Source organism: Aplidium turbinatum, chromosome 3 (genome assembly GCF_918807975.1).
Source record: "Aplidium turbinatum chromosome 3, kaAplTurb1.1, whole genome shotgun sequence".
NCBI classification, from domain to species: Eukaryota; Metazoa; Chordata; class Ascidiacea; order Aplousobranchia; family Polyclinidae; genus Aplidium; species Aplidium turbinatum.
Genome location: NC_137474.1, coordinates 47667480 through 47681478, shown reverse-complemented (window position 1 = coordinate 47681478; position 13999 = coordinate 47667480). Strand labels below are relative to the sequence as shown.

The 13999-nt window shown below is 45.2% G+C and overlaps 2 non-coding genes and 1 pseudogene across 2 annotated transcripts in view; all 3 read right to left on the bottom strand.

Annotated features, from left to right (window-relative positions):
* Positions 1–1032, bottom strand: part of LOC145767704 (large subunit ribosomal RNA) — a 3727-nt gene extending 2695 nt beyond the window's left edge. Inside the window, exon 1 of the ribosomal RNA XR_014288858.1 lies at positions 1–1032. This exon is cut by the window's left edge and continues 2695 nt beyond it. This is a non-coding gene — a ribosomal RNA (large subunit ribosomal RNA).
* A 158-nt stretch (positions 1033–1190) lies between these two features.
* LOC145767754 (5.8S ribosomal RNA) lies at positions 1191–1344 on the bottom strand. Its single transcript, XR_014288897.1, has one exon. It is a non-coding gene; the product is annotated as a 5.8S ribosomal RNA (ribosomal RNA).
* Positions 1345–1541: 197 nt separating this feature from the next.
* On the bottom strand, positions 1542–3500 carry LOC145767693 (small subunit ribosomal RNA; annotated as a pseudogene).
* Between the last annotated feature and the right edge of the window lie 10499 nt (positions 3501–13999).

Here is a 13999-nt window from a genome sequence, read left to right as displayed (position 1 = left end):
TCGGCCTGCCCAGGCGTAGTTCACCATCTTTCGGGTCCCGACGACCGTGCTCTTGCCGGAGCCGGCCCTTTCAGGGCGCGGCCCCGCCGGCGGTGCTCCCGTCGCCCCGGGAGGCGGCGGGATCCCGCCTCGCGGCGCCTCTGCAAGCAGGACGCCGCTTCGTCTTCGCTGCGCCCGCGGGTTTCGCGTCTTCCCCGCGGCTCGCACGGGCGTCAGACTCCTCGGTCCGTGTTTCAAGACGGGTCGCGCGGGCGACCTCGCGCTGCCGCGGACCCCGGGCGCCTGTCGATCCCTCGCCGGCCGGACGGCGGGCGTCGCTCGGCGCGACCGCTGAGGACAGCGGCCGGCCGGCGGCCCGGAGCCGAGCCGGCGTAGGGTCGGCCCCCCTCGAAGGGGGGGTCGGCGCGGCGATCCTCCTCGCTCCCGGGACGGGCCCGGTCGGCGCCGCCGCGAACCCCCGAGGGGGCCCGCTGCGTTCGGCGCCGCCTCCGGCCGCCCCGGAAGCGGTCGCGGCCCGCCGCCCGGCGCAGTGCGCTCGGCCGTCTTCGCAGTCGGCCGAGCTGAAGCGCCGGACGGCCTCGCAGGGCCCGCGCGTTTGCCTCCGGACGGTTTCACGTACTGTTTAACTCTCTCTTCAGAGTGCTTTTCAACTTTCCCTCGCGGTACTTGTTCGCTGTCGGTCTCGCGACCGTATTCAGCCTTAGATGGAGTCTACCACCCGCTTCGGGCTGCATTCCCAAACAACCCGACTCCGAGACCGCTCGGGCGTGGGCGCGCGCCGTCCGACCGCCACGGGCCTGACACCCTCCGCGGGCGACGGCCTCGATCAGGGGGACTCGGGCCGGCCGGCGCTCGCCCGCGCGCCCGGGTCTGTACGCCACAGGTCGGACCGCTCCGAAAGCGGCCAGATTCGGCGCTGGGCTCGACGGTCCCGCTTCACTCGCCGTTACTGAGGGAATCCTCGTTAGTTTCTTTTCCTCCGCTTAGTAATATGCTTAAATTCGGCGGGTGCTCTCGTCCGACCTCAGGTCGCGTTTTTTTCCTTTTTCCTGGCCGAGCGGCGCCGCTTCGCGCTTTCTCGTCCGTGATCGGCGCCGCGGCAGCGCGCGCTCGGCCTCGCTTTGACGGGACGGCGGCGTTCGGTCGCCGACCCGCACATGTGCGTCCGTTCGGGGCACGTTCGTTCGGTGAGACCCTGAGGCGGGCGCGGTCAAGGGATTAACCCGAGGCCGCAATTCGCGTTCGGATCGTCGACGCTCAATGTGTTCTGCAATTCACATCAATTCTCGCAGCTGGCTGCGTCCTTCATCGACTCGCGAGCCGAGTGATCCACCGCCAGGAGCGATAGCTCTGCTTTCTTTTTCCGAAGTCGCTCGTCTCGTAGCTATGGCGTCGCCGGTCGAGCGGTCGGCCTCCGACGCTTCGAGCCCCGTTCCGGGGCACTCGAGCCGCGCTTTCGTCGCTCCGGTGCTCGCCGGGCCTGCGCCGTCTCAAGACGGGCCGACCGAGGCTCAAAACGTTCCTTCGAAGAGGTGTTCAGGTAATGATCCTTCCGCAGGTTCACCTACGGAAACCTTGTTACGACTTTTACTTCCTCTAAGCGATCAAGTTCGATCGTCTTCTCGACGAGCCGCCGACCCGCGAAGGCCGGCGCCAAGCCGATGCGAGGACCTCACTAAAACGCTCGATCGGTAGTAGCGACGGGCGGTGTGTACAAAGGGCAGGGACGTAATCGACGCGAGCTGATGACTCGCGCCTACTGGGAATTCCTCGTTCGAGGGAAACAATTGCAATTCCCTATCCCGAGCACGGTCGGGGTTGCCGGATTTCCCGGCCCTTTCGAGCCGGGATCTCGAGCGAAGAGGCTCCGGCTGATCCGACCAGTGTAGCGCGCGTGCGGCCCCGAACATCTAAGGGCATCACAGACCTGTTATTGCTCAATCTCGTGCGGCTGAACGCCGCCTGTCCCTCTAAGAACGCCGGCGGACGCTCCTTCGTGGCGGCGCCCCGTGAAGGGCGTCGCCGGTCAGCGAGCGGCCGGGTATTTAGCAGGTCAGAGTCTCGTTCGTTATCGGAATTAACCAGACAAATCGATCCACCAACTAAGAACGGCCATGCACCACCACCCACGGAATCGAGAAAGAGCTCTCGATCTGTCAATCCTCGCCGTGTCCGGGCCGGGTGAGTTTCCCCGTGTTGAGTCAAATTAAGCCGCAGGCTCCACTCCTGGTGGTGCCCTTCCGTCAATTCCTTTAAGTTTCAGCTTTGCGACCATACTTCCCCCGGAACCCAGAAGCTCTGGTTTCCCTCGACCGGTCCGCCGCCGCCTCGACTCGAAGCTGCAGGCAGGCGGCGGCCCGGGGCCGGCATCGTTTACGGTCGGAACTAGGACGGTATCTGATCGTCTTCGAACCTCCGACTTTCGCTCTTGATTAAGGAAAACGTCCTCGGCAGACGCCTTCGCCTCGGTCCGTCTCGCGCCGATCCAAGAATTTCACCTCTAACGGCGCGGTACGAATGCCCCCGTCCGTCCCTCTCGATCATTGCCTCTCGTCTCGTCGTTTGCCGGCGGTCGAGGGAGGGGCCCTCTTCCGCTATTCCGTGCGTCGTTATCCGGGCCGCGTGCGGGCCTGCTTTGAACACTCTAATTTTTTCAAAGTAAAACCGGCGCCGGGCGCGCGCGCCGTCCGGTCAAGGAAAGCGCGGCCCGGCGGCCGAAAGCGCGGCGGCCGGCCGTGCGCGACCGCGAGGTCGGACGGCCGGGCGACGCCGGCGCCAATTCCAACTACGAGCTTTTTAACCGCAACAACTTAAGCGTACACTTTTGGAGCTGGAATTACCGCGGCTGCTGGCACCAGACTTGCCCTCCAATCGATACTCGCGCGCCCGGGCGCCGCCGGCGAGCGACGACGCGCCGAGCGTCCGCACTGCTTTGCGATGTGCTCATTCCGATTGCGGGCGCTCGTTCAGAGTCCCGCATCGTTATTTTTCGTCACTACCTCCCCGCGTCGGGAATGGGTAATTTGCGCGCCTGCTGCCTTCCTTGGAAGTGGTAGCCGTTTCTCGGGCTCCCTCTCCGGAACCGAACCCTGATTCCCCGTCACCCGTCACCACCGCGGTAGGCCGAGACCGTACCGACTCGAGTTGATAGGGCAGACACTCGAATGATCCGTCGCCTTCGACTTGGAAGCGCGCGATCCGCTCAGTTATCCAGAGTCACCACGGGGACCGGCCGCGCGCCGCGAACGACGACACGACCGGGCCGGCGAGGTCTGATAAATGCGCGCCTTCGCCAGCGTTGCCACCGGCGTCGGCGCCTTTAGCATGTATTAGCTCTAGAATTGCCACAGTTATCCACGTGCGACGTGCGTCTACGATCAAATGAACCGTAACTGATTTAATGAGCCGTTCGCAGTTTCGCCGTACGAGAGCTCGCACTTAGACTTGCATGGCTTAACCTTTGAGACAAGCATACGACTACTGGCAGGATCAACCAGGTAACAACTTTTTTCCTTCGGGTCCGCGGCCTGCAAGGCCGGGACGCCGCGTCTTTCGCGAGACGCCCGTCGTTTCGGCGCTACGACAACTTGTCGCTCGCGCGCCCCGCTCCGACCGCGGGTCGGAGCGGAGCGCGGCGCTTCGTTCTCCCGCGACGACCGCGGCTTCGCCCGATCTCGTCTCTGAGCCAGCGGCGCGACTGCGGACAGCAGCGATTCTGCCCTGCGCGTCTCACTTGCCCGTCGACATGGTTGCTTGCTTCGTTCGTTTCCTTCTTTACCAATCCGATCACAGTCTGACCAGACTCTGTCACCCCCCTCGCGGTCATCCGTTGCTCCCCCGTGTTATTGCCCATTCTCACCAATTTCATTCGTCGTCGTCTTGCACTCGACGACCTGTCTGCCGCCGCCGCCTCGACCGGCACATGCCCGTCGAAAGCCCGCCAAGGACTCCTTTTCAAATGCCTTCTGCCTTCAGCCGACAGCTGACAGCTGACATTTTATATATAATAGGAAAATTTTCGAAATGTCTTTTTATATGCTGCAAATCGACTGCCGTTTGCTTTTGATTTTGTGTTTCACTTGATATGTTATTAAAATGAGCCAACATGAGCCGTGAACAATCTTGTCCAGGTGCAATTTTGTGTCGTGTTGATGACGCAACAGTGAGTTTTTTCTTGTGCCAAAATTCCGATGTATTGGCGGCTGCTCTGATGTTTGGTTTAGCCAAAGAGATAAATATTGCAATGATTAAAGTTCTTGTTTCAAGATTACGACTAGCTAGCTGAAGGTAGCCTACAGTGCAATGGGACATGGTTACTGAAATGTCGAAATACTTATATTTGGCGTGACAGTTAGAAGAATTTCATCTTGAACTTCTTTGGCGGAAAGTAAAAAGGTAAACTATTGCATTGTTTACCATAGTTGCAGTAACAATTTGGTTTTGCCTGAAATGATCTGGCTGACTGTTTTAAAAACCTGTTTGTTTTAACAAGCAATTCAAAATTTTTGTCGATCATTTGTTTGTGATGGTATGGAATGATTACCTAGGCTATTTGTGGCAGCAGAATAATTATGTTCAACAGATACAGTTTGCTTTTAGTGGTCATCCTTCTGTTTAGAATGAAAGCAACTTTAAAATTGTACACAATCAATATGCCTACTACAAACAAGAAGAATCTGCACATGTTTTAGACAAAGTATTGCTTCCAAATTTTGGTAATTAGTTTTTGTTTCGTTTCAAACATTTGCATGGTTGTTTGGTTGTGAGTTACAATTGCTGGGCATCCGAATTTATGAATGCAAAAGTTGTTTGACATCCAAAGTTCAAAAACGTACCATTTTCCCGTTTTTGAAAGGATAGAATAATTGCCAAGTTTTATCGTTATACAATGCAATAGGCTAGCCTACTGCTTTCTACATTTTTTTATTATTAGAAATGAAATTTCATTTCTTTTACCGACAAACGTTTTTGTTTTGATTTTGAACGAGTGCTGTGTACAGAAAATTTTTACAGAAGGTGTTTGCAAATGTATTTTTGCGTAAAGCTTTGTCAAACTGTAGCATACTTTCTGTCCACCAGGGGCGTTGACAGGGGGGTCTAGGTGGTACTTTTGGACCCGGGCCCGGATTTAAAAAATTCTCCGCAACTTCAAACTTTATCAAGATCTTAAAATCAGATCTAAAGGAATTGCCATCAGAGGTTAAAACAGTCACTTCAGCCGTCAGATGGTAAAGTACTGGGCCCCCTTCCGGGTAGGCTATAGTGATTTCCCTAACCACGATTTTTTTTTCAAAAACACGAAATATTTTTCTTCGCCCACTCTTGAATTCTGAATATATATACAGTATATATTTTTGGCGGTAATCACTTCTAGCTAGTTGGGAAAATTCGTGGATACAACAAATCTATTATAATGACATTCCTCTTAATTTTCTACTTTCAACGGCATGTGTCATCCTCATTTTTAACAGCACATCAATAAAAGTTTGTACACATCCTTTATATTCATAACATTGTTGATGAGGGGGGCCCGAAAATAAATTGGTACCGGGCCCAAGAAATCCTGTCAACGGCCCTGCTGTCCACAGCACAAGTGAAAGTATGAATAGCATTAATTCTCATGGCATGAAATCGCCTAGCGGTTGTAGCCGGTGTTAAGTTTGTATGAAAGTTTGTGTTTTTTTATTGGTTATTACAATGTGGTTTAAGATATGATATGAATGCAACGTAGATGCCGTTGCGGATAACATGTGTATGTCTTACTCGACAGAAAATGTTCACCAATACAATAGACACCAATTTTGCTTCTGTTTTTATATTTTCCAAGGTGTTGCAACCTTGCTAAATCCATTTCTCTCTAGAACACGCATTAACGTATAAATTGTGTTGCTTTTACCTTTTTTCAAACCTTTGCCATGTTATGTGAGAAGTGATATTTTTGTTATGTTTGTTGATGGTCGGGTGATAACATAAATAGATGAATGAATGAAGTTCCTTTTAGAAGTAACTGCAACAGACCATAAGTCATTAAACGATGGTTGCCAGATTTGACCGTGGCATAAGATTCAACAAGAATATGATGACAGATAAAGCAAAACTTTGTGTTAAAAATTATTGTTGTGTTTAAAAAAAATAAATTTTGATTTATGCTGATCGTTAATACAGGTCTCAATAATACATTGTGTAAGCTTTCAATTTGATTGAAGGTGCACTTGTTTACGCATGATGGCAGGCAAAGTTGCATGAGTAAGCTGCTTGAATGAGTTGTTGTTGATACACATTGTCTTTGACGATATTTTGTGTATTTTTGTTCTACTTTTTTGGCACTGACAACATACAAAATGTTCACTCGTTTAGTTTTGAATCTTTTATCCTCGGACTGATAAAGCCTTGATAGATTATTCCTGGTAGTTATCGCGATTGGCAGACTGAACTTTCCGACTGTTGAAGTGTTGCCGCTGAATGCGTTGTTCAAGCGCACTCCCCGAGAGTCGAACCCGCACAGCTTGATCTTGAAGCTTCTTCGTTTATGAAGTCACGCCTTAACCAATTGAGCTATGGGGGCAAACTAGATTTGATGGTCGTGGTAGATCTCAGAAGACAACCTGGCAACACTGGTGCTAGTGAATTTAAAACTAAATAATAAGCTATATTCGATCAATTTTGTCAACCATTGTGTACAAAACCAAGGTACTTATCGACTTATTTAATGTTTTAACAATTCTTTGAAAAAAAGATATCAGAAAAATCTTTGAATTTCTCAGCATTGTCAATAACTTTATCGGCCACAGTTTTACTGTGTAGCCTACTCAGTAGTCTGTTTCTAAAATATGCAATTATTGTTTTAACTGCATAATTTTCTGTGTATTTGCAAGTTTTCTCAAACTAATTTCCAAACAGCATGGCCACTTGCAGTGGCAGTGCCTTCTGGACTGCTATCGCAGCATTGCACTCTACAATAGAGCTTTTCAAAGTGTGTGCTGCCAGGAGATCGACAGTGTAGCGACAATTATTTGGAATGGACTTTTACGTGCAGAGGAGTTTCCTTCTAGCACATTGCAATAAAAGTAAATGATTTTACTGGATACATTGCTTAAAATACAGCTTCATTGAGTAGCTTCTATCATGTATAGTTTGTTCAACGCAGCTTCGGTCAAAACGTAGGTGAAAGGTATATCGACAAAAAACAATGATGTGGTAGGCAATGTATCGCGGTAGATTCCTAAATTCTTTGATGTGCGTACATATCAACAACTTTAACAAACTACTGATTGTCATACCAGAAGTAACCAGGGATGCCCAGCGCGTCTGCTAACGATACAAAAGCGAAAATGTTAAAACTGTATTTAATTAGCTTTTTGCTCTCAAACTAATGCATAGTTTTTCATTTAAGATTAATAAATGCATTACAATTGTCAATGTGATTGTTTGAATGGTTAAAATTTTAATTATTGAAGCGAATCCGAGTGATATTCTTGACGACAATGTGATTTTGATTTTATCCAATTTTATTTTGTTGTTGTAGACAGCTAGGTGTTGATGGAAGACAATCAGATTTCCCCGGCAGGCAACTCGATTGCAATGGTACGCATCTCAACTTCGGTAGCAGGCAACTGTTTTAGTGGCGAACGATTCGCCCGCAAGGAATCAAATTTTGGTGACAAAAATTTCAGTTACAGGTAATCCTTTGAGTTGGCTGAATGTCGTTGTTAGGCAACCCTTGTCAACACCCCACATGGTAGGCTATAACTATAATAGCCAGGGCCAATGCTATGATGGCAGTGGACCAACAACCCTGGTGATATTTTGCATAATAAAAAGTGCATAGTGATATTTTGTTAATTGGTGTTATATTTTTCATGCAATAAAACATTAAACAAGTTTAAGCATCATATCACTGTATGCAATTCGTATTTGCACTTTTTGCAGCATCTGCAAAATCCAGTAATTGTTGCTGAAACACAGATGCTGCTGGAAAAATCCGCTAAAACACAACCACCTTAGTGTGAAGGATGAAACTGACATCCTGTAATTTCCAGGTCGTCAGGTATAAGTGTAACAGTAGCAAAATATCACATAGACGAGCTGGAGTCATTACACTTTTATTGTATGCGCTTTTTATTTAAGGTTATAGCCGAGAAAGTCTGATCATTAGATTTTTTTGTAACCTAAAAAATTCAAAAAAGTGACTTTATTTTTGCGAAAAAGTAACTTTATTTAACGAAAACAAGAAAGCGTAAGAAGAAGCAGCAATTCAACATAAAAAAAATGTAAATTAGCTTAAATTTGTGCTCAAATTATAGTTGCACATTCAAATTACACTTTATTCTCTGGCAGAAAGTTTCTGTCAATCAAACACTTTAGCTGTTGCAGGGAAAACAAGTGGTAAAATATAGTTAACACAATTTGTTTCATCGAAAAAATTGCTTTACGAGTTTCTGGAATACACGAAATACGAACCAGCATGGGCTCGTGCAAACCTAAAATCCGTACCATAGTAGAAGATATATTAAAAGTCTTGGCATTAGGCCTACATAGAATGTAAATTCATCTCGGTAGAATACAAATGATTTAGATAGTCAAGTAGAGTTATAAAAGCGTTCTGTCCTCAGGAAAAGAAAATCATTTTCTTTTAATATTATAATTGCTCCAACAACTTTAGCATGCGAGTAGTAGCCTACTCCTCTCAGCTCTCTCTTACTCACGTCACATCTTCCTTTAATTTCATTATAAAAGATGATTCAACTCTTATTGGCAATACCAAAAACAAGCTGCTATATCATCATACTTCTTATGCTCTTACACGTGCAGGAAATTAATTTAAAAAACAAAGCTTTTTTAACTATTTTATCTTGATAATGAGCTGCCATATTGTGTATTTGTTCTGTAATCTATAGGCTACTTAATATTGTTGCTGCGAAAACTTCATTTCTGTATAAAATCTGTAAATAGTCCTTGTTTTGATAGTCCGTTACGTAATTACAATATGTGTGTGTGTATTAGTTTGTTTTTGTGATGTTGGGTTCAGTCGTGTTCTCATTGCTTAAAGAATTGGTGCTCCAGTTGTTTCAGGAACGAGGAGGCGACTGAGTCTTAACTAATTCACCTACTTGTTTTAAAGTATCAGGTTTGGTGGCCGTGCTTTAACTATATTTATCAATGCATATACCGCAATATTAGATCCTTTCATGCACGTCTTAAACCATTATGGTTTTGCCACCTTTTCCTTTTGTTGCTTTTGTTACTGTAATGAACATCAGATAAAAATGAACATATTGTTTCAGCTTAAAGTAAAGGCTTTAATCAACTAAACAAAATACAAACAAACACAAATTAAAGTCTGCCCATCACAAGCACCTAACATAAGATAACTGAATAACTAAGTAAACAGTCCACAACCATCTAGCTGCACGTTCAACAAGAAAGCAACAACAATAACACAAAGAAGAAAGCAAGGATTAAACGCCGCGCCGACTAATCAGCTTGAAGCAGTGCGCGGCATCAACTTGAAGCAACATAAAATTTCACAACATTCTCCCCTCCTTATAAAAATAACTAAGCATCGTTTATACCAGTGGTTCCCAACTCGTTTTTAAGGCGACCCATTTAAAAAAAAATTCAGTTCGGTAAAATCTTGCGACCCAAGCAAATTGTCGTAATATTTTAAAAGCCATACAAGATTGCGTTGCAAACAAACAGGAAACAGCACTACAAAAGCAGTAACTTTTTCCGAAAAAAATATGTTTATCAAATCACTAATGAGATAACTGTGCTGGCTTGCTGTCAGTGAGTTTTTGAAATCGAGGCGTTATTCTGCTTAGGCATAGCCGCATGTCGGCTTTAACTTCCAGCCGGTTTCTCTGTTCAGTTTTCAATACACACATGGCGCTAAATTCAATCTTACAAAGCCAAGTTGTTGCAAATGGAATCTGTTTTTGAACCCCTAATTGTGAAACTGTGGGATACACTTTGTACATGGAAGCACAAAAGTGGATGTTTGCAGAATCTTTGGGGTAGGCTATTTGTCTTTGAAGGACGCAAAAGAAATAGGCTACAGTTTGCTTCTTCTGTCGTTATGTCCATAAACTGTTCTGTAACATGGATAGAAAGTTGAGGAAGATCTTTTCCAACAAATGGATCAATTATCCAATCATTTTGGTTATTAAGTGTTAAAGATTCTCCATAGTAGTGCACAAACTTTTTGGCAAACTGTCACAGGTGTCTAATTATATCGTTTGCTTAATGTCAACTTCATTGCCACAGATGCGTTAGCTGAGGAAATATATCGTACTCATCTCTGGTGACATAACTTTTCCAGAATATGAGTTTTTTGTGTTAAGCAGAAACTTTTGCGGCGCGATCAATCACCGTAAAACCGTTGCCTTGCATATATACTGTAAATTTAGAGAATTCAGAGAGTCAAATATATTGGCAAGGGTAGCAACTTTTGCCTTGAAATCTTCTTGCAAAAACTTCTCGGCTAATCTCACAAAGTTCTGTTGCCTCAGTAAGATAGCAATCTCCTCTCGCAAATTACAAACTCGCTTCAGGACACGACCTCGTGACAACTATCGCACTTCTGTGTGCAACAGCAATGCTTGATAATAATCAGAATCCACAAAGACGAAAACAAATGCTGATCTAGTGGACTTGTTTTGATGAAGTTTACACACTTCACATCATTCAACACTTCGTGCAGCTCTTGAGACAGCTTTTTTGCAGCAAAGGCCTCTGTGGAGAAAGCAATAAGTCCATACAGCACTTGGGGCTTTGTCTTTGATGCGTTTTACCACACCAGACTATGCGTGATGCAACGTGTGGAAAACTTTGTCATAGTTTGTCCGACATAGCGTTCGTGACATATAGTGCACGTTACAATATATATCCCGCAACTTTGTGAAGTTAATTTATGTTTGAGACTGAAATTTTTGTTTGGTTTACATTTAATTAATAATAATAATAACAATAATAAAAGCGAAAATTGTTAAAACTTTTTGCACTACGATCATCTACAAAGCTTTCCGATGTCTCGACATGAAACGCTTCATGACTTGTGTTTATATTTTCCAGTTTTGTGATCGATCTCTTCACGTTTTAAATTTTTTTATTGTTATTTTTTTTTCGCCCAAGATACAATATGCCTGAAAAACAAGCGACCCAAAAAAATTATCAGGCGACCCAACTTTGGGTCACGACCATGGCGATCTATACTACTGGCCATCCCAACGTGGCAACAGCCAAATAATGTGGGGGCCCATACGAAATTTCAATTTACCGACTGACATAAATGTTACAACATGAAATCAGCAATTTTCATTGGTCAAGTAATGTTTTTTAGCCTAAAAATTGTAAATACAGTGCCAAAACGTAATTAAGATGTAATATTATTAAATAAGTGGCAAGAAAGCAGGACAATAGCTACATGTTAAGAATACCATGAGAATCAAGATATCAACAGAATCAAGGTACACGAAATCAAGAGTGACCCAACTTTCAAAACACTCAGTATGTTAAAAATTCGTTTTCTAATCCAGAAGTATTTGTTTTTAGTAATAATTCATGCAAAAACGCCTTTTTTACGCCTAATATCTGTTAGTTGCCAAAACTTAATAGGCCCCCACATTGTTTGGCTGTTGCCACGTTGGGATGGCCAGTAGTATAGATCGCCATGGTCACGACCCATGAGTTGGGAACCACTGGTTTATACCATAGCGAAGAGGAGGTACCTCTAGATTTTTTCTGGTCGAACGACGAGGTTCGGTTACAGTTTGATGCGACTCAATCGTCTCTGATGAAATAACGTCCAGTACCGGACTGGGTACTTTAAAATTAATCAACTGTTCGATATTTGCATCTTAATCAACTACTTGCTGGCATCCTTGGAGGTTTGACTGTTCTACATGGTCTACGTGCACAGTATGTTTGTCTTTCGAAGGCTGGCATGGAGCTAAATCTCGTACAGACACAGTCGATTCTCTCCCATCAGGAAAGCGCACCTGTGCATATGTTGGATTAACATCAGTTAAGATAACTTCTTCAACTAAATCATCATTCTTGTTTGACCTGACAAACTTTCGGAGCAGAACTGGTCCTGATTTTGGTAACCACGCTGGCAACGATCAAAATCCATTGGGTGATCGCCGATTGAAGTTGTAAAACAGTTTGTGCGGTGTCGCATTTGTAGCGGTGCATAGTGTTCCCGACAATTATTCACCAAATCAAACGTCATATAAAGCCGTTATGGTCTACTTAACCTAGCTGGCATCTTACGTCATGGAAATTGCTAGAAAATGTCCAAATATTGCACCATCGTTCGTAAGACCTGATGAAACATTGCATCATCGCCTTTGAACACCTGTTTGAATTGCGTGACAATGTCTTTCATTATTGCGTCACAGTTACTGTTTACGTGAGTTTGAGATATCGCAAATTATTCTAGTCATTCGTAAAATGGTTGCTTGAAAGTTGGAGGCATATTTAACTGTTTGCTTAGTGCTTGCCAGCTGGACGAAAATTCCGTCTTTTATTTAAGTAATCTGTTCTGTAGTGACAAGTTTCTAGTGGTGTGTCGCGTTGCAACCCATTTTCGACAGCCAGGTGGCTAATTTTACAGAAATACAATTTTGAATAGACGTTTTCAAAGGAGTGTTTCTTTCGGTCATTACATACAGACGAACGGATGCGGGAATCTTATGTTACAATTTTCCCACGAAGAGATTATGGTTTAGCCTACCGCTGTGACCACATAGCAGAGACCGAACCGAATGCAGGGCATCCAAGAGCACAGCCTCCCAACACGAAACTGGAAGATCATTTGATTTCAAGGCTAGTCGGATTGCTTTCCAGATCACGCCATTGTACCGTTCTACCTGAGAATTTCCAGTAGGATGATAAGGCGTTGATTTACTAGACGCAATTCAACGTTTCAAGAGAAATTCTTTAAAGTCACTGGACAAGAATGATCTACCATTGTCTGAATGCACATAGCCCGGCATTCCGCACATAGAAAACAACTTTTTGAGGCAACTGATCACTGTGGTAGAATGCATATTCTGGCATGGAAACGCAATCGGAAACCGTGAGTATTCATCAATTATGGTGAGAAGATATTTATTACGTGAGGTTGATGGCAATCGACCTTTAAAGTCAATGCTGATTCGATCAAACGGCAGTGTTGCTTTAATGAGTTTTTCTTCTTGAGGTAAGTAGAAACGTGATTTCAGTTCAGCGCATGTGCGACAAGAAGAACACACCTTCTTAACTTCATCTGTAGATAACGGCAAATTTTTTGTACGTACGAAATGTAAAAGCCTTGTTACTCCCGGGTAGCACAGTCCTTTGTGAATTTCAGCAAGCTTTGAATCAGGTACTGTGGCACAGAATGCCCGAGTAAGAATGTCTGGACCCACGTTTTCTTTTCCGGGCCGATAGTTAATAGAGTAACTGAAAGAAGCCAATTCTAACATCCAACATTGTGTCTTGTTGTTCTTGATCTTCGTACGTTTCCGGTTGTCAAGCATGAATGCCATTGAACGCTGGTCAGTGATCAATGTGAAGTGTTGGCGGGCAAGAAAATGGTTCCACTTGCGCACTGCTTCGATTATCGCTGTTGCTTCCTTCTCGATCGCAGGGTAATGTAGCTCGCTTTCATGTAACGACCTTGACATGAAAGCTACGGGACGGTTCCCGTGGTTCAGTGTCGCAGATACAGCAACATCCGATGCATCACATTCTACAACAAATGGCACATTTTCATCGATGGAGTGCAAAGCTGCGTTTTCTATTTCCTCTCTCAATGTGTTGAAATCACGTAAAGCAGAACTATTCAATGGGAAACTTGTGGCTTTCTTCAAATTCTGAATTTTTTCTGAAAATCTCGCAACCCATTTTGCGTAGTATGCGAATAAACCTTAAATACGCTTCAATGATTTCGCACTGGTTGGAGGTGGAAGCTCCCTTAAAGGACGTAGTCTTTCTGGGTCCGGTTTGATTACACCAT